The following is a 20,878-nucleotide window of genomic DNA, read 5'->3' on the forward strand; positions in this document are numbered from 1 at the left end:
GGAAAATCACCCCGATTAGTGATTACCAAAAATGTCTTTTGAACAAGAAAATTCAACAAATGCGTCCCAATTGACGACATTTTAGTGGGTCAAGGTATTATTTGGAATGAAACTGTAAGGGTTCACTATGTAACCTCACTTTAGATTTAACAATCACTTAAGGGTAATTTTTATGAGGTTTTAGGGTTTATGTGTTTAAGCTTAATGGAATTGGCCAAATAAAACAAGACACCTGTCAAGGCCTTACCTCCAAATACAAGGGAAAAATAAACTATTTAATTATATCCGATTGTCAATTAATCCATGGGGTAATTATAATGGGATCTGGGCTTATTTTTATGGAGATGGATAATTGTTACAACCTTATACAACTAAATAATTAATCTTAACCCCATGTTTTGAAATGAGGCCATAACCTTATATTAACTATCATTAATTATTAAAAACAAGTATGCAAAGTTATGATTCATTCTTGTGTTATGAAAAAGGTTTGAGATAAAAAAAGTTCATAAAATTATAAAAGTTTTTAATTCTAAAATCGTCTTAAAATAAAGTTAAAGTTTCTTAAAATATCATTTATTTCTGGAGTCGTCTTAATATAAGGTTAAGTTTCCTCAAAAACAAACATTTAAGAACAAAAATTAAAGTTTATTAAAACTCTTATTTCTAAAGTCATCTCTAGATTAAATTTCCTTAAAACTCTTTTATTTCGAAAGTCATATTTAGATTAAAGTTCCTTAAAAATCTTTTATTTCGAAAGTCATCTTTAGATTAATTTTAGGCATCCTAATAATTAAAATTCCATAAGTTAAGATTACATACTATAGCGTAATATAGGTTTCATACCATTAATTTCTTAAAAAACAAATTAATTCAATTTTTTAAAAGAAGGTAATTAAGAAAACCATATCTTTTTCTCGTTTTAGATATCTTGAACAAAACAAATCATTAAAAATCATAGAAAAATCGAAAAAATTATTGTGAGATATGGTTGGAAAGCTCTTGAAAAATTCTATCACTTCAAATAAAGAAATGGATCTGTTTCTTTACATAAGGGCTGTTTCATAGGTAATCTTTGGGACGTGGTAAGTTACTCCTTATCCTTAAACATCATTTACATAAACTCTTACTTTCTAAGGTCTTTAAGCCCACTTTAAGAAGGAAATTATTCTTAAAATATATCTTAGACAAACACATGAATGTATCAACCCACCATACATGTTTTAATGCATTAGAAAAAAATGAAATGCAAAATGCAACTGACTCCCCCTCTTTTATAACTTATCACCTCACCAGTAGGCTTGGCTTTCTAATCTGGAGTAATCAAAGATTTAAGGCTAATTTAGCACCTAATATTGTCATTACTCCTATTGGAAATATCACATGGAAACAAACACATTAGTTAGCATTATAATAATAATTAAGGAAATTAAGAAAGGAATAAGGATAATACCTTGAGCTAGATGTAGCTATTTTTTGGACAACCCTTTTTGCTTATCAAGGATGATAACTCCTTAATTAAAGTGAAATAAGATAGACTAAGTGATATTTTTTGGAATTTTTGAAATATTAAAAGAAATTAGTGCAAAATAAAGCTAATGAACCTTTTTTTTATTAAGGAAAATAAACATGAAAAATAAAACTAAATCTTGAGAGATAAGCTTTTTTTTGGTTTTAATATAGACTAGGAATAGTTAAGCAATTAAACTAATTTTTTTTTACAAGGATAATAAAGAAAAATAATACTTGAACTTGAAATATTTTTTTATGTTTTTTTTATAAGATTTAGAGATAATAACAATACTTAATAAAAGTAAAATAACAACTTAACTAGATAGTTCTTTTTTTAACCTAATAACTTAAAATAAAAACTAAATTAGAGAGATTTTAACTAAAAGAAAAGATTTGGAAAAAATTTTTAGAGAAAAGTTTTAGAGAGAGAATTAGTAGGATTTTTTTTAGTGTCTTCAAATGAGAAAATTAGGGGGGGTTTTATAGGAAAATAAAGGGGTTAATTTGTAAATAAAATAAAATATAAAAGGTAATTCAAGGATTTAAATGGTAAATATCAAGATTTTGGTAATAATGAAGATCTTGATATTAATTCTTCTGTTTTTTATGTAACAAACTAATTAATCTGTTTTACAACACTTAAACTGATAAAATAAAAAAAACTGTAACTAAATAATACTCTAATGATGATATTAAAAAAAAAAGGTTTTAAAATGCCACGACATTATAAAAAGAAAAATGTATATAACTAAGTCATGTCAAAACTCAAAAATACTCATGTGGTATACGTAAGACAGAGTACCTAAACCTACTAAGTGATTATTATACTCACCAAGGTAATTAAACAAACACTTGTAAAATAAACAACTCCCTAAGATGTCAGCTCTAAAAGTTATTCAGAGACATAAGATTACAATACTTGTTGGGTCAGACAAAATATTTTCAGATTTATATATAAAAACAAAAATTAACCTTTGCCCTTATTAGACAGCACATAAATTTACCAAAGATCATCTAACCATACGACAAAATCTTATACGCACGAGCATTACAAACAATGACCCTTGCTAAAAAAAGTATAAAGTAAGGTAAATTATATAAAGTCATGATATTGACATGGTCAAAGTAAAAAAAAAAAACTATGTGAAATCATACAACACAAAGTTGACATGGTTAAGAGTAAAAAAAAATTCATTCCCTAAACCAGGTAACCTTAAAAAGTATAAAATTTTAAACTATCTCACCTTTTCTAGGTGTTTTTTTCCCTTGGGAGAGTTACAGCTCAGAGATTGATCCGGCTGTGCCTGTACCTGCAAAACAACAGAGACTCCGGGTGGTAGGAGCTCCGCCTCCGACGATCAAGTTAGTACTTGAATGAGAGTAGGAAAAAGGTGCGGAAATTTAGGTGAGATCTTCTCGAATTCCGAGATCAGGTGTTTCTCTAATGCAAGATAATGTAGGGTATGCTGTAATAAATTGTAGGTGCCGCCAAAATGGTGGAAATCTTCCTATTTATAGGGTCATCGGGAAATGTGCCCCTGATTAGGTCATTCTGGCCTAATCCTGCTAGGCTACGCCGAATTACGGCTTTCTCGGGATTTGGGCCCTTGAAGGCCGCCTTTTTCTCCCAAATTCTGGGAGTGACACGTGTCAAATGGAGATTGGTCCGATTTGGACCAATCGGGGTATGACACGTGTCACGATCTGGTTGGCCCACGTGGCATGGGTAAAATTACCCAAAACAACACCCTATTAAAATACAAATTTATATTTATTACGATTGTATCACTATTGACGATGAAAAGAGATACAAAACTAGATCAAAACAACAGAAAAGCGAATAAAACAGAGATCTAAGTTCATGTCGGTGACATAACTAATCATAATAGTGAGTAGTGTTTAAAATAGTGTCAAATAGTGTTTAAATAGTGTCAAATAGTGTTTGAATAGTGTCAAATAGTGTTTGAATAGTGATATGCAACATGTGATGCATATGAAATCCAGCTGTTTCAATTATCGTCAGATAATTTTTTATACAATTGGTCCAAATTGAAATTTATTGGATACAATATTAACCGTGGAAAAAAAAAGGTAGCATTATTTCATTATTGATGATTGTTCGTCAAATTTGACGAAAGAATACAAAAACTAGACTGAATAAGCAAAATAGAATAAAAAGTTGGAAAAGGTAAAAAAACAATAAAATAAAAGTAAAAAGAAAAAGAAAAAAAAAAGAACAGAAGACAAAGAATGGCAGAGCCATATCCTTTGTGAACGAAACAGGGAGAAGCAAAAAAAAAAAAAAAAAAAAAGTAAAGATAAAGATGAACCATTATTACAAATAATAACGGAAACTCAAGAGTAAGGCGCAAGATCCGATTTTTAAGCCGATTTCACTATTCCCATATACTTAATACTATTCTTCTACACGTTGCATTCATACATCCCACATGTATTTTTCTTTTACTCTCGTCCATACAATACTCAATTATTCTCCGATGTGTTTGATCCGAACTTGTACTTATCGGATCAAGTATTAACTGCAGGACAAAAAGACAATGTTACTTTGGTCTGCGATAAAACAAGTGTATATAAAAGGAGCTCCCTTTAATACTAAGACATGTAATACTTTTTAGGTGTGATAAACTTTATCGCAGGAAAAGGAATGTTTGTCATTTCCCTACCTTGATTGGGCATAAGTCTTTGGACTAGTGGACTTTTTATAGGTAAGTGGACCAAATAATGGGGTATTGCACAAATAGTAAAAATCACTAGATAAAATAAAAAATTACTCTAATACTCTAAGTGAACATACCAATATAATTATTATACATTAAAGGGTTAAACAATACTTGTTTATAACGAAAATAACATATTCCCCTAATGAGACAAAAAATATCGTACTTTTATACTATACGATTGTTATACGTATATAAAAAAATACAGTATAAAATACCCACTTTTTACTATAAAAAAAAATTACCCTTATTCAAATCTCCATTCACCACTTATTTCTTATCTTCTTCTATCTTCCTCCTTACCCAAAAAACCAAACAAAACCACCATTAATTTTGGCCACCATGTTTCAAGACAAGCCGGAAGATCAGCCAGTCTTCTCCTTCGAGGAAGACATGAGGATGATGCGGGTGTACTTTAAGTACATTGTGAGGCTAGTGGTCCTCCTAATGGCTTCATTAATTTACTTGCTAATCCACAAGTGAAGCCCGAAATTACTTCGAATTACTAGGGTAAAAATACATGTGGTGTTAGCTGTACTTCAAAGTTTTGTAATTTAGTAGTGTAGAAGTACAAATTGTAACATGTAGTTTGGAAATTATGAAATAAAATCTCTATTATTGCTCTTTTTTTCGTTTTAAATAGTTTTTTTTTTTTCAAAAAAAAAAGTTATTAAGTTATAAAAAATATTTTAGCATATACTTGCCACGTAATTAAAAAAAAAAAAACAAGAAGCAAAATAATTATAATTGTTGTAAAAATAACAATTATAATGATAAAAATAATAAATAATAATAATAATAATTAATCACAACAATAAGATCAAAATTTGGTGTCTACAGATTGCCCCACATTGATTCAGTTTAGATAAAACGACAATCAATGTTTGAGAAAAGACACAAAATTTTGATCAATGAGATGCATACACTTTTTTTTTTAAAAAAAGAAAGAAATTCCTAATTGATTTTCAATTAAATTGTCACTTAAACATTGGTTTAGGTGCAGTTGAAAAACTGACTTAAAAAGAGAGCGAATTTCTCACTCATTTGCAACACAAATGGTGGCATGGGTGCAGTTGCAAAACTGGCTTAAAAGAAAATGATATTCTTATTCACTTGCAGCGCTAATGTTGGTTTGGGTGCTGTTGAAAAATTGGCTTAAAAAAGAATGAATTTTTTCTCAATTGCAACATTAATGTTGGCTTGGGTGCAGTTGAAAAACTGGCTTAAAAGAAAATGGAATTCTTATTCACTTGCAACATTAATGTTGGCTTGGGTGCAGTTGAAAAACTAGCTTAAAAAAGAATGAATTTTTTCCTCAATTGCAGCACAAATGTTGGCTCAGGTGCAGTTGAAAATCACCGGCTCAACCTTGCACCGATCAAATTTAGACAGATGTTTATTGGATCCTCTAGGGAAAAGATCAAAATTCCATGTTGCATGAATTTCAGGAACAAAGACAATTATTCTTAAAAGACAAAATCTATGGATTTTTTATGGCAAAAACATTAGGTGGTTTATATTGAGTTTGCGGAAAGACAAATTCCTTCGGTTTTTTTTTCTTGGCACCTTTACCACCACCACCACTATATAAAGGGAGGTGGTTTTCCTTTATTTCCACACCATTTCCTTCCTTCTTCTTTCAATCCCTTCAATTCTTACTTCTTCTTTCCTTAACTTTCCCTAAAAAAAAAAAAATGAATGCAATGCATCAAGAAATCAATGAGATTAATGGAGCTAGAAAGCTCCAACTAAAAGGGGTGGTAGAAAATATTTCTCCATCTCGCCTTCCCCCTTATACCAGTGTCTTTACCAGATTTATCACTCCTCTTCTAGCTATTCAACCTTGATATGATATTATTCATCCTGCCGTTGAATTTTAGAATGAAGAACGCCATGGTTTCCGCTTTGGAGAGACAGAAATGACTCCTCTTCTAGAAGAAGTGGAGGGTTTATTAGGTCTTCATAAACAAGGCCGTGTGATTACTCCTACGTACTGACCCGAGGGCAACTGATGCAGTCATAAGGGATTTATTAGGTATACCATTGAATATGGAAGGTAATTATCGCCTGCTTGATATTTTAATATTACAGAACTTCCTTGAAACTTTGTCTTTATCACATTGGGGATTTCCCAACAATGAAAATTTCCAAAAGTGCTAAGAGAGAGCTTGCATCCTTTTATTGCTTGGCCTTGTCTTACTCGAGGAATCATTATTTTCTTGTCATGTTCGCTGCCTTTCTTTGTTGTCATATATTAAGTCAGGGAACTATTTAGGGCCTCTTATCCTAGGGGAACATATGATGGGGCTTGACCATCTGAAACAAAACACAGGGGGTTTTGTCAAAGGGTGTCTAATTGTGCTTCAACTCTGGTTATGTGAGAAATTCAAGCTGTCTAGAACACCTATTCAAATTCCTTACCAAACCCGACAAATTCGGGAGAGAGGTTTTTTCCTTATATTTTGTCAATGTTGCAACCATGATGCATGGACAGACCTCTTTGCTGAAGATGATGTGGATGTTAGGTTTCGATGAGTCCGACTCACCGCAGAAATAAAACCCGAACCCAAGAACAAACTCACAATTAATACAACAAAATGCATAAATAACAAGAATAGAGAAAAGACTAAATTACCCTTGTAGCGTGCTTCGCTCACCCGGACGGAGCTCTTACTTGTGAGAAGCCGAGCCTCACAAATGGCAAGGAACTCCAACAAAAGTCCACCCACAACTCGACCCGACCGGTCCAATACTTGGAGGTTAGCCAAGTCCGACCAAAAAGACTACCCGAGTAATTAATGAGCTTATAGGTTTTTCTCTCAAGTGGAGATGCCTAATTAAGCTCATACTCAAGTGAATAATCCCAACTCCTAAGGTTGATATTTATAGGCAAAGGCTTTCCAAAATTCCCATCGTCTTTCCATGTGGGAGAAATGATAGTGTGAGAAAAATAAGCAATTAATTTAATTCTAAATTAAATTAAATAGCAACACAAATAATCAAACAGCACTTGGCACACACATGGGAGTGGTTAGGTAAGGACAACAAGGAGGACCACATGGTCTCCTTGATCCCCAAGCTACTAAACCCACCAATCATAAGAGGGCATGACCGGTCAACCTCCTTCTTCACCAAGGAAATAACTGGTCAAGGCCCTTTTGACTTGGTTGGGCCTTGCACCCACACGCAAGCCACGAGGGTTGTGCGCTGCTGGGCCTCGGCCAGCCAACACGCACTGCAAGCCCGCAAGGCTGTTGTGCGCTGCTTGGCTTCGGCCAGCCAGCATGCACCGCAAGCCCGCAAGGCTGCTGTGCACTGCTTGGCTTTGTCCAGCCATCACGCATCGCACTCGGATAGCGTGCCTAGCTCGCCCATTCTTGGGGCTTCCTGGGCTTGCGGCTAGTGCTTGTGATGGCATGCGCTAGCCTAGCTCTCATAAGGGTAGGCCGATACGAGTCTAGGGCTACTCATTTTTACTTTGTTTGTTGTTTGACTTATTTGTTACGTCTCGTTAATTCCTAGAATTTAACTCGACATGCGAAGCTTGGTCTCGAATCTCTTAGCTCGATTTCTGACATTTAAATATTAATTACTCGAGCGACTCATTAATTCCTTCCGAATTAATTTGTCGTGTCGGATCGTTAGTTGCTTGGGTGTGACCCGAAGGGTTTGGTAATGATTAAGCTATAATATAATATTAATTATGCATTAATATTACTAATTGGAAGTGGCCTCCACCTAGGCATTCTGATCACTTGAACTTACTGAATAAATAGCTTTTCAATAGCTTCAAACCCTCTATCGGAATAATACACTTGTTCGAAGGACACCATTCCTTTCAATCTCCCACTTGTCCTTCCGGACAAGTGTGCTTTTAGTGTATAGCTTTTTTCCTATGTCACTTAACGTCTCTTCATGAACTATAAGGTAAGATTATTCATCATCCTTATTACGTCCAGAAGTGTTTCTCGAAATCCGAGTTTGACTATCAATAAACAGATGATTTATAAAATCCATCCTAGCACGGCCATGCATTTTCACAGTCTCGCTATTCAAGAGGCCTTGTAAAACAACAAAGAAATGTTCCCTATTATTAGTAAAGGGGACATTCCCACTCTTGTAATGTAAGCTTCTCTTACTAAAGGACCTATCCGCCTGAGTGTTGCCTTTATAATCTCAATGTACGGTAGACTTTTAACTAAAATCAAAACGGACTAGTACTCAAATAAGAGAACTCACAATACTCATATTCGAGGAAAAAGGTTCCAATAGTCGTAATGAGAAGTATACTTATGACGATTTTTAAATCTCTTAAAGTATTCTCATAGGTCGATCCAATATGGTTCTAAACCAATACCTGTGCAAATGATTAAAGGCAATCATGTCCTTGTAGCACAAGCAATGGTTCTATAAATCAAACTACACACTAATCTCAAGTGGTCATTAATCGTCCATCATATAAATGACCTTGATTAGAGATACTTTTCGATTAAAATATTCAATGTTCACTTAATAGGTGTTTCTTTATCCAAGACTGGTCTTGATACCCTATTTTGAATATTCTCAAAATCGAATGGACTCATAATTTAATTTTAAACCACAATTAAATAAAACCGGAGTGATAAAATTGCATGAAATTAAATTACTCCAAAACCTGAATGGTTCATCTTATGATAAATGGTTTTTCCAAATGTTTTAATAGTAATACTCTTTATAAAACATTTATAGAAATCACACCCATATATAATATGCTTGATTTCTTTCGTGCAATTGTGAATGTTGTCGTTCACTTATTGCATAGGTTTAGTTATAATTACTTTGCAAATCCTAACATCTTCATTATCGATCACTTTCATAATATGATGATAAGATTTGAGAGTGTCGTGGATTATATGTGATTTAGGATTTATTGTCCAAGTGATGGCTCCCACTCATCTTCATGATTGAGATCTTTAACTTGACAACCTACAATCATCAACGTTCAACAACGAACTTTCCATTTAACATCTTCCTTGTTATTGCCTTTAAGGAAACCATATTCTCAACATATATTTTAGTAGACTTCCTGATGATGCTTTGCTTGGGTTTCACACCAAACGACTCACAATGACTTTGTATACCCTAATCACTTGTGATCATGGAAATTTACCTTAAATTCCTGCACATTACACATGGATTCACGTCCATGTTACCATTCTTAAGCAACGACTCATTGTTAGTTCGTGCTTATAAATGGCTTCCTTATTAATGATCTTATCCTTGTTAAGGTTTATGCTTGCAACATCAAATCTCAAATTACATTTTTTTTTATGCGTCAAGAACCCATCCCTTTTACTTATCCAAGTACTTTGGATGTTCCTGATGATAATCTAACGGTCCATGACTTAGATTTGTTTTGATTGGTACTTTATTCTCCTCATTCTCTAAACATGTAAATTGTGTGACGACTCCATAGCATACACTATGGTTTCAATTGCAGAATTATTCTCAATTTTATTCCATTCATGTGACCTTTTAACTCATCCAGTTTCACCGAGTCTTACTAAACTGTTTGCTATGTGATATGGTTGAAAGTCTCTACTAGAGTCTTTCTTGTTTGACTTAGTATTTAGCCTAGCTTATACTTAGTTCAAACAGTTACTTAGTTTTATACATACGGGTCGAAAGCCTTTTTTAAGTCCTGCAATTCATGTTTAACACGGTAAATTCCTTTACTCGTTCAAACATTTTATTAAGTCTATACAATAGATCTTAATTCCCAATATGTACTAAGTATCGTTTTTTGCTTGGTCCATTTTTGAAAATACTTTCAAATCTAAGCATTTAGCATTTGATAGTTAATTTACAACAGAGTTCGTAAACTTCTTGTTGGACCTTACAAGATTGACTCTTGCTCCCACTAAACTTTTTATCCACAAGAATTTCTATGTTTCTCCATAAGATAATCCTTTTAGTTAAATCTATGAGAAAACACGTTCCAATTCCTTTATGCAATGCTACCTTCAATCCCATAATGGATTTCTTGAGCTTGCTTTTCAAATCTAGCATTATTTTGATTTTCAAAACTCTTAAACTATTTTCATAGTCACTTCCAAAATCCTATTTTAGGAAGGCGGTTTTGGTATCTATTTTTCCATATTTCATATGTGCAATTTTGCTAGAATAATCACGAAAAGACTTGAGCATTCCGATTGGTGAATAGGTTTTTATTAAAATTAACTCCGTGAATTTAATTATATCCTTTTCAACCAATCTAGTTATGTATGCATATACATTTCTACATTTGTTAGTTTTCTCCTTGAAAACTTATTTGCGATCGATGGGTCTTTTACCCTTCATGCAAATTAATCAAGTTTTAATCATGATTTTCAAACATGGAGTCTATTTCGAATTTTATGGCCTCTAACCATTATTCAGAATTTGGATTTGTCGTAGCTATCTTACAAGGAATTACTCCCTTACTATCTAATAGTAAATAGTGTGCTTGTAAGTCTTAGGTATATTTCAAACTTAATAGAAAATTTATAAGATTCAATCCAAAACTTTAGTGAATTCTATACCTATACGGGGTAATTACATCAAACACTGAGTTTCAAGGCGCTTTCAAAGCCCTTTCATTTTGTTGATCTTAGTCCAACTTTTCAAAAGGTTTTTGAGTAATGAATTCTCTTTTAAAGCACATGTAAAGTCTTTTGAGTACTCTTGATCAATCATTCTCATGAAGCCCTTTTGAGTCTTCCGAGATTCTCAGTTCTAGTTTGTTGCTAAGCTCGATAGTCATCGAGTTCATTTTCCTCCCACTTGTCGTTTTGGAAATGTGTTACTTTCCAAAAAGATACCACTTAGAGCAACAAACATTATGTTCTCAATTAGGTTGTGGAGGTAATGCCCGTAGTCTCACTTAGTTTCTAGAAAGACACCACTTAGAGCAACAAACATTATGTTCTCAATTAGGTTGTGGAGGTAATGCCCGTTGTCTCACTTGAATGCTTACAAAGAGACATGTGTATTGTCTTTGTGTAAAAGTTCATTGTGAAACAAACAGTTAGCTCCCACTTGATCTATCTTAGCCTTTAATGAGCCATTAAGCTCCCACTGAGCCACTTAGCTCCCAGTGAGCCAGTGAGCTCCCACTGAGACTAAGAGTTTTAGACATATTTTTGAAAAGATGTTTAGAAGTTATTTCTATCTATAACTGAATATGGTGTTGACGTAGGGAAAAATATGTCATTATCTAATCTTCCCTAGAGCCAAACAAATTTATAATCACTTAACAAACGAGTATAGAGGTAAGTCAAGGGTCGAACCACTAGGAACGGTTATGTTCAAGTATTTCCAATCTATGCCTAAGCTAGGTCGAAGTCAAGGGTAAAGAGGTAACACTAAACAACTACTAAACAAGTAAACAAACAAATGAAACACTAGGGAATGGGGATCAACAAGTAATCATTACAAGTGCAACAACTAGGGAAGAACATGCCAATTAATGGTTGTGAAGACTAATGATAAAAGCTATCAATTGGAATCAAAGAGCTATCTCCTATAAGTCAAGCTAGGGTTCACTATGAATGACTAACAAGGAGAATCACAATCCAAACCAATCAATAAAATTAATTCTCAAATCAAGGGTTCATGTCATTGAAATTTTCTATGCAATCTAGATTAATCATCTAGGTTGATCACCCCTAATCAAATTGATCACATGCACAACTATGTCAACCAATTTAATTGCAACAATTCAATCAACCAAGAATCATCAACTAGCAAAAATCATCAATCAAACATGCTCCCCTTCTCCCTAGCTACTAATCTACTCACAAATCATAATGGAATTGAAAAAAAAAGAAAAGCAAATTGAATCAAAATATCATAATTTCAAGCTTAATAAAAAAGAAAATCAAATTCAACAAATTCTCAAACCAAAGATCAACAATCATATCAAACATTCAAGAATTAAAGGAAAGATCAAGCAAAAGTAAATTCAAATAAAGAAATTATCACTAATTATCATTGATTGATGATGAAATCCAAGCTCAAAGTTGTAATTTGAAGTACAAAACAAGTAATCTAAAGTTTCTGTCTCTACTAAATCTGAAAATAAGTCTCAAGTACAAGTGAAAAAGTCCTCTCCCTAAAAAAGGAAAAGTCAAGGGGTATATATAGTAAAACGAGCGTAGGGGCTCGAACGGTGGCCGTGCGCACGCACCACAGGCCCGTGCGTGCGCGGCTCCTCTTGCTTGCTTGTAGTCCCTTGCGTAAAGCCTTGCTCCTAGCGTTCTCGTGCATCCCTATCAACGGTGCTCTCGTAATGATGCCCGCAAGGAGGGCAGCCTTTGATCTTCACATATTTTCGTGTTCATGATCTAGAATCGATGAGAGCGTGGAAAATAAAACTTTGAAACTTCACCTACAAAAATTCAAGTAAAATTAAGGGAGAAAGCAAAATGAATTGAAACTAAACTAAAGTAACAAATTAAGAGCAAAAATCATGAAAAACTCATAAAAGTAAACGAAAAACCAAAATAAGTTATAAAGACGGAAAATAGAAGAAAACTAGAAAAATTATATGAAAATAAAGTAAGAAAATATAGAAAAAGGAACTAAATGCTACTCTATTGAGCGCCATAAATGACGCTCATCAGGTGTCCTTTCTTAGCTTCGACATTTTGTTTAGTGTAACATTAGTCATTTATGCAAATCTGTAAGAGTTTTATAGGAAGGGATGTGATCCATCACTGTTCGAGTCATTTTCAAATGGCATCGCGGTCTCCGTGAAGACACACTATGTTATTTGTGGAGTTATTTATGAAAAATTTCATAACTTTGTGATGGTCACGCTTGGTTCAAGCATACATCGCTCGATTGTTATACGTATACAAAAAAAATACAGTATAAAATAACATATTCCCCTAATGAGACAAAAAATATCGTACTTTTATACTATACGATTGTTATACGTATACAAAAAAAATACAGTATAAAATACCCACTTTTTACTATAAAAAAAAGATTACCCTTATTCAAATCTCCATTCACCACTTATTTCTTATCTTCTTCTATCTTCCTCCTTACTCAAAAAACCAAACAAAACCACCATTAATTTTGGCCACCATGTTTCAAGACAAGCCGGAAGATCAGCCAGTCTTCTCCTTCGAGGAAGACATGAGGATGATGCGGGTGTACTTTATGTACATTGTGAGGCTAGTGGTCCTCCTAATGGCTTCATTAATTTACTTGCTAATACACAAGTGAAGCCCGAAATTACTTCGAATTACTAGGGTAAAAATACATGTGGTGTTAGCTGTACTTCAAAGTTTTGTAATTTAGTAGTGTAGAAGTACAAATTGTAACATGTAGTTTGGAAATTATGAAATAAAATCTCTATTATTGCTCTTTTTTTCATTTTAAATAGTTTTTTTTTTTTTCAAAAAAAAAAGTTATTAAGTTATAAAAAATATTTTAGCATATACTTGCCACGTAATTAAAAAAAAAAACAAGAACCAAAATAATTATAATTGTTGTAAAAATAACAATTATAATGATAAAAATAATAAATAATAATAATAATAATTAATCACAACAATAAGATCAAAATTTAATGTCTACAGATTGCCCCACATTGATTCAGTTTAGATAAAACGACAATCAATGTTTGAGAAAAGACACAAAATTTTGATCAATGAGATGCATACACTTTTTTTTTTTTAAAAAAAAGAAAGAAATTCCTAATTGATTTTCAATTAAATTGTCACTTAAACATTGGTTTAGGTGCAGTTGAAAAACTGACTTAAAAAGAGAGCGAATTTCTCACTCATTTGCAACACAAATGTTGGCATGGGTGCAGTTGCAAAACTGGCTTAAAAGAAAATGAAATTCTTATTCACTTGCAGCGCTAATGTTGGTTTGGGTGCCGTTGAAAAATTGGCTTAAAAAAGAATGAATTTTTTCTCAATTGCAACATTAATGTTGGCTTGGGTGCAGTTGAAAAACTGGCTTAAAAGAAAATGGAATTCTTATTCACTTGCAACATTAATGTTGGCTTGGGTGCAGTTGAAAAACTAGCTTAAAAAAGAATGAATTTTTTCCTCAATTGCAGCACAAATGTTGGCTCAGGTGCAGTTAAAAATCACCGGCTCAACCTTGCACCGATCAAATTTAGACAGATGTTTATTGGATCCTCTAGGGAAAAGATCAAAATTCCATGTTGCATGAATTTCAGGAACAAAGACAATTATTCTTGAAAGACAATCTATGGATTTTTGATGGCAAAAACATTAGGTGGTTTATATTGAGTTTGCGGAAAGACAAATTCCTTCGGTTTTTTTTTCTTGGCACCTTTACCACCACCACCCCTATATAAAGGGAGGTGGTTTTCCTTTATTTCCACACCATTTCCTTCCTTCTTCTTTCAATCCCTTCAATTCTTACTTCTTCTTTCCTTAACTTTCCCTAAAAAAAAAAAAATGAATGCAATGCATCAAGAAATCAATGAGATTAATGGAGCTAGAAAGCTCCAACTAAAAGGGGTGGTAGAAAATATTTCTCCATCTCGCCTTTCCCCTTATACCAGTGTCTTTACCAGATTTATCACTCCTCTTCTAGCTATTCAACCTTGATATGATATTATTCATCCTGCCGTTGAATTTTAGAATGAAGAACGCCATGGTTTCCGCTTTGGAGAGACAGAAATGACTCCTCTTCTAGAAGAAGTGGAGGGTTTATTAGGTCTTCATAAACAACGCCGTGTGATTACTCCTACGTACTGACCCGAGGGCAACTGATGCAGTCATAAGGGATTTATTAGGTATACCATTGAATATGGAAGGTAATTATCGCCTGCTTGATATTTTAATATTACAGAACTTCCTTGAAACTTTGTCTTTATCACATTGGGGATTTCCCAACAATGAAAATTTCCAAAAGTGCTAAGAGAGAGCTTGCATCCTTTTATTGCTTGGCCTTGTCTTACTCGCGGAATCATTATTTTCTTGTCATGTTCGCTGCCTTTCTTTGTTGTCATATATTAAGTCAGGGAACTATTTAGGGCCTCTTATCCTAGGGGAACATATGATGGGGCTTGACCATCTGAAACAAAACACAGGGGGTTTTGTCAAAGGGTGTGATGTGTGACATTTTTGGCACTCATTTGGTTCCTTTTTGGATGATTTTTATTTCATTTTATCTCTCTTTTCTTTAGTTTTCCTTAGTTTTATTCTTGTTTTCTTCATTTTATGCTTTTTGTAGTTAGTTTCTCTTTTTCATGTCTTTTTCTAGTTTACTTGTTATTTTTCTCTTTTACTTGCTTTTTATCTTTTGCTTGTAGGCGGTAATTGATTGTCCAAGAATTCTCGGGCTTCCTTTCTATAGTTTTCCATTGATTTTCATGCCTAAAGCTTGTGCAAGAAGTTTCAAGTCAATGAGAGGTTCAAGGAGCATGCTTCAAAGTCTTGTTTATGCCTTCCTCATGGCTCATTTCCTTCAAGAAATTCAAGGAAGTTGCTGCCTACCTTGTCCTCCATCATCATCATCTAGGATGCGTGCACCTCGTGAGCAAGGGCAAGGAAGAAAGGAGGAAGCTGCAGCTATGTGCGGGCGCACTCAAGGAGTGTGCGGCCGCACATCTGTCGTGTGCGGCCGCACATCAGGTTTGTGCGGGCGCACATTCCTGGGTACACTCCTTCGAGCGCCCGCACTTACGAGGGTCTATTTTTGGGCGTCATTGCCGACCTCTCCTTTGTATATATAGTTATTTCTACCTATTTTTGGGAGAGTAAGTTTTAGTTTTAGATTGAATTTGATAGTTAGTTTTTGGGGAGAATTTTAGAGAGAGAAACTCAAGAACTAGAGAGAGAAACTCATGATTTTTGGTGATTGCTCAAGGATTCCTCATTGTATTTGATCTTTGGATCAAAGTTTTGTAAGGATTTTCTTCTTGATTTCAATACAAGTTTGATTTTAGTTGATTTCATTAGTTTTTCATATCGTTGATGATTGATTTGGTTATTGATTGAATTTTGATTGATTTTGATTGATTGTTGGTTTAATCTTTGAATTCAAGCATGTTGATAATGAATTTGATGAATGTTGTAGTTTTGATTTCCATTTCTATGGCTAGTGAGTAGTTTCCTAGCTAGGGAGATGGTGAAGCATGTATAAATGATGGAATAGTGTAATTTGGGGATAATTGATGGAGTTGATGATATGATTAAATTTGGTTGATATTTCATGTGCATGTGTGTGATTAATTGAGGTTTGGCCATCTTTGATTAATACACTAGATTGCATTGTAAGCTTGCTATGATACGGACCATTGATTAGTGAACTTGCAATTTCACGATTGAGGTGCTTTGTGACGTTCCCTAGTTAGTGTTTAGCGTAGTTGACGCTAGTTAGACCTCTAGGTGAACCACCTTAGTATGCTCTTTTGGATACATGATGATTTTCCTTCATATCGCTTGACTTAGTCGGTTTGACCTCCCAAATTACCGTTTCCATTATGATTGCATGTGGATCCATTGCCCTAGTGTCTTAGATTGATTTAATACAAGTTTGCATACCTAGTTAGCCTTAGTTCTACCTCAAACCCCTTCTTGATTCCGAAATAGCTTGATTTAGGCATCGTGCATTTGATATCCATTCCCTTGGGTTCGACCTTGACTTACCACTAGGCTAAATAGGGGTTAGTTAAGCTACAAATTTTGTTTGATTGGGTGGGGTGGTAGCCCAACGACCTACCGTTCTCCGTCCCATCAAAATGGCGCCGTTGCCGGGGAATGGTGCTTGAGTGTATGTTGTTTTTGAGTCTATTTCATTTTGATAAAATACAAAAAGATTTTGTTTCTCTAGGCTACACTTGTAGCCGTGCTACTAACATTTTTGTGTGAGTTTTGCATGCATAGAACCCGTGATCGTCCCCTTGTTCCCCTTGATCCGGAAATTGAGAGGACTCTTTCAAGAAGAAGAGTGGATAATAGATCCTTGGCTTATAGCTCTTCAAGTGAAGAAGAAATTCAAGAAGAACAAGGAATAGGTGAAAATCCTAGAATAGCCTTGAAGGAGCTTGGAGTGCCCGGGGCATATAGGTTTGAGAGTGGAATAGCTCCACCTACTACCCCGACAAATGACTTCGAAATCCGGCCGGCAATGATCACCTTGATTGAGAGAAGGCAATATAGTGTGGCTAAGAATGAGAGCCCATTGAACCATTTGAAAGAATTTGAAAAATATTGCAACACTATCAAAGTCAATGGGGTCTCTCAAGAATTCATCCGTCTCAAGTTGTTCCCTTTCTCTCTATTAGGAAGATCTTTGGAGTGGCTAGACAAGGAAGTGAAGCCCAACTCCTTGAGAACTTGGGATGATGTTACAAAGGCTTTCTTGTCCCGTTTCTATCCCCAAAAGAAGACGGCGGAGGCAAGAGCCTTGATTCAAGGGTTCAAGCAAAGGCCGAGTGAAAGCCTTTATGAAGCATGGGAGAGATTCAAAGAGTATCAAAGGGAGTGCCCTCACCACGGAATCCCCACATACCAAGTGATCCAAATCTTCTATGGCGGTTTAAGTCCCCAAGGCAAGTCATGCCTTGATGGAGGGGCCGGGGGCCCTATCATGAACAAAACCGAAGAAGAAGTTGTGGACATCATTGAGGACGTGGTGACATATTATAGGGATTGGCAAGATGGGGAGAGAGACTCTTCAAGCAAGCAATCTTCATTGTATTCGGTGGACCATCTCAATGCAATCAACAACCTTTCCTCCCAAATGACAAACTTAGGAAAGGAAGTCACCGCAATCAAAGCTAAGTTGGAGAGCACTTCTACCTCTTCTCAAGCTTCTAATCTTCCCTCCCAATTTAAGGGGAGAGGTACTCCTTCTAACTCTCAACCCCCTCCCTCTTCACATAATATGCCTTTGGGTTGCTTGTTTTGTGATGCATGTGGATCGTATGATCATGACTCTAGTGTTTGTCCTAATGAATGTGTTGATGAATTTGACAACAATGAGTGTGAACATGTTAATTTTGTGTTAAACAACAATGTTCAAAGGTTTGATAATCAAAAAGGCCAATGGAATAGGAATTACCAAAACCAAGGCAATTTTGACAACTATAATCGTAATGGTGGTTATAGGAACCAAGGGAATCAAGGTTCTCGTGGTAACCATAACCAAGGTTATAGTAGCCAAAATCAAAGCCAAAACTATGGTAATCAAAATCATAATTATGGTAATCAAAACCAAGGTTATGTAAATCATAACCAAGGTAATGGAAACCATAATCATGGTGGTGGTAACCATACTCAAGGTTATGGTTCAAATCAAAATAGGAGTAATTGGAACAACCAAGGAAGGGGAAATTTTCAAAACAATGCTCAAAGAGGTCCCCCACCCGGTTTTGTTCCAAAGACTCAAAATGAAAATTCCTATTCACAACCTTCTTCTCCTAAGACAACCTTGGAAGAGTTGATTGATAATCAAACCAAGATCATTAACACCTATATGGCGGTTAGTGATAAGAAATTCAATGAGATGATGACCCACAATAAGATGCTTGAGACTCAAATTACTCAATTAGCAAGCACTATTAAGGATTTTGCTAGTCCTTCATCTTTGCCTTCCCAAGGTGTTGAACCAAAGAAACCCGTGTACTCTATTGCCACAAGTGGTGGAAATGATTTTGATGAGGGAGTTTCTTGTTCAAAAGAGGGAAGAGATGAGAGTGGTGCTAAGGAGAATGAAGTGGAAAGGGTTGAGTCTAAGGAAATCTATTGTGAGGTTGACAAAAGAGAAGAGTATGTTGGTGAAAAGATGAGTGAGATAGAGAGATTTCCCGATCTACCATATCCCTAAAAATATTTGAGATTCAAAATGGATGAGCAATTTGGGAAGTTCCTTGAAGCTTTTAAGGATGTTCATGATTCTACATCCTCTACCGAACCAATTCCCGACATGCCTAAGTACTCCAAGTTTGTTAAGGAGATCTTAAAAGAGAGAGAGGATTTTGATGAGGGTAGTTCGGTGGAAGGAGGGAAGTGCTTAGGTGCTCTTATCCATGGTGAACTCTCAAGGAAGATGGAGGATCCGGGGAATTTTTCAATCCCTTGTCAAATTAAGGAAATGGTTTTTGAAAATGTTTTGTGTGACCTTGGTGCTAGTGTTAGCATTATGCCTTTCTCGGTTTTCAAGCGGCTTGATCTTGGTGAGCTTCAACCATCCAAGATAACACTTCAATTGGCCGACCGTTCTATTAAGTTTCCTAAGGGAAGAATTGATGATGTCCCCTTAAGGATTAGAGAGTTTGTTTTTCCGGTGGATTTTGTTGTTCTAGAGATTGAGGAGGATGAACATATTCCAATCATCTTAGGGAGACCTTTCTTAGCTACCTCGGGAGCTTTAATAGATGTCAAAGGAGGTCAAATTACTTTGAGGTGTGGGAAATTAGAAGAGAGTTTTAAGTTAAAACCAATGCATGAGTCTTTATCTTGTGTCCAAGATATTGCATGTGCTAGTCTTTCTCGTTCCATTGATGGTATGTGCATGATTGATTCTTCTACTAACAATGTTTTTGAGATTGTTGATGATGTTTGTGCAAGTATTGATGATGTTAGTGAAGAAGAATTTGTGATTCAAAAGCCAAAGGATGAGAAAGACATTGGTTTTCCAAATTGGTTCAAGCTTAATTCTCATGAGGAAGAGAAAGCTTCCATGATTAAGGATGTTGAAGTCAAGCCGAAGAAAAAGGCCCGTGACTCAAAGAAGGCAAGAAAAAGGAAGAAGTTGAGAAGTGAAAAAGAAGAATTTGAAAAGAACTTTGTGAGAGTTTCATCAAGCAACAATGAGAAGTTGCCAAAGGTTGAAAAAGAATTTGCTCTATCAACCACCTTGAAGAAGGTGGTGTTCTTTGATCCTCCATGATTAGGAGGAAGGGTCGAGCTTAGGACCTTAAGCAAGCGCTTCCCGGGAGGCAACCCGGAGTTTCTAACCTTTCTCTTTGATTTTTGAATTTTCTCATTTTTGTTTCTTTTATTACTTTGTCTTTTCTTTTACTTTTCCCTTTATTTGGATCTTTAGGGTGTCCGTTTGCGGGATTGGAATTCAACAAATATGCATGATGGATGGAAGGTGTTCATGGCACAATTCATATTTTGTTCGATTCTAGTCGAAATTTGAGGTAAAAGGGTAAGAATTTTTAGAGAGGTGAGATAGGAAATTCATATTTTGAATAATGGAGGAAATTGATACTTAGTGAATTTTTGTGGTGTGTACATGAATTTTCAACTTTGAGGACTTTGAAAATGATTTTAGCTACTGCCTATGTTGTTCCTCATCACCATCATGATTCATGTGCGCACCCAAATAGGCAGTAAGTATCAAATTTTTGAGAAAAAAAGAAGGAAGGAGCACGCACAGGTATGTGCGGCCGCACACGAGGCATGTGCGGGCGCACAGCCTGCGTGTGCGGGCGCACATCACCTCTGTGCGGCCGCACATGAGCTGAACGTGCCATTTAACCTTCTTCTTCCTCCTTTTTCCCTTCACTCCTTCATTCATCATCTCCTAACTCACGAGCATCACCCTTCAAACCCTCTTCTTTGTGTGCACTCCTCCACCCTCATTCATCATCCAAAACACTC

The 20,878-nt window shown here is 35.1% G+C and overlaps 1 pseudogene; it reads right to left on the reverse strand.

Moving 5' to 3' along the window:
- Positions 1-17,668: 17,668 nt before the first annotated feature.
- Positions 17,669-17,767, reverse strand: LOC145573432 (small nucleolar RNA R71; annotated as a pseudogene).
- Between the last annotated feature and the right edge of the window lie 3,111 nt (positions 17,768-20,878).

The sequence above is a fragment of the Chenopodium album genome, chromosome 12, assembly GCF_948465745.1.
Source record: "Chenopodium album chromosome 12, dcCheAlbu1.1, whole genome shotgun sequence".
NCBI lineage: Eukaryota > Viridiplantae > Streptophyta > Magnoliopsida > Caryophyllales > Amaranthaceae > Chenopodium > Chenopodium album.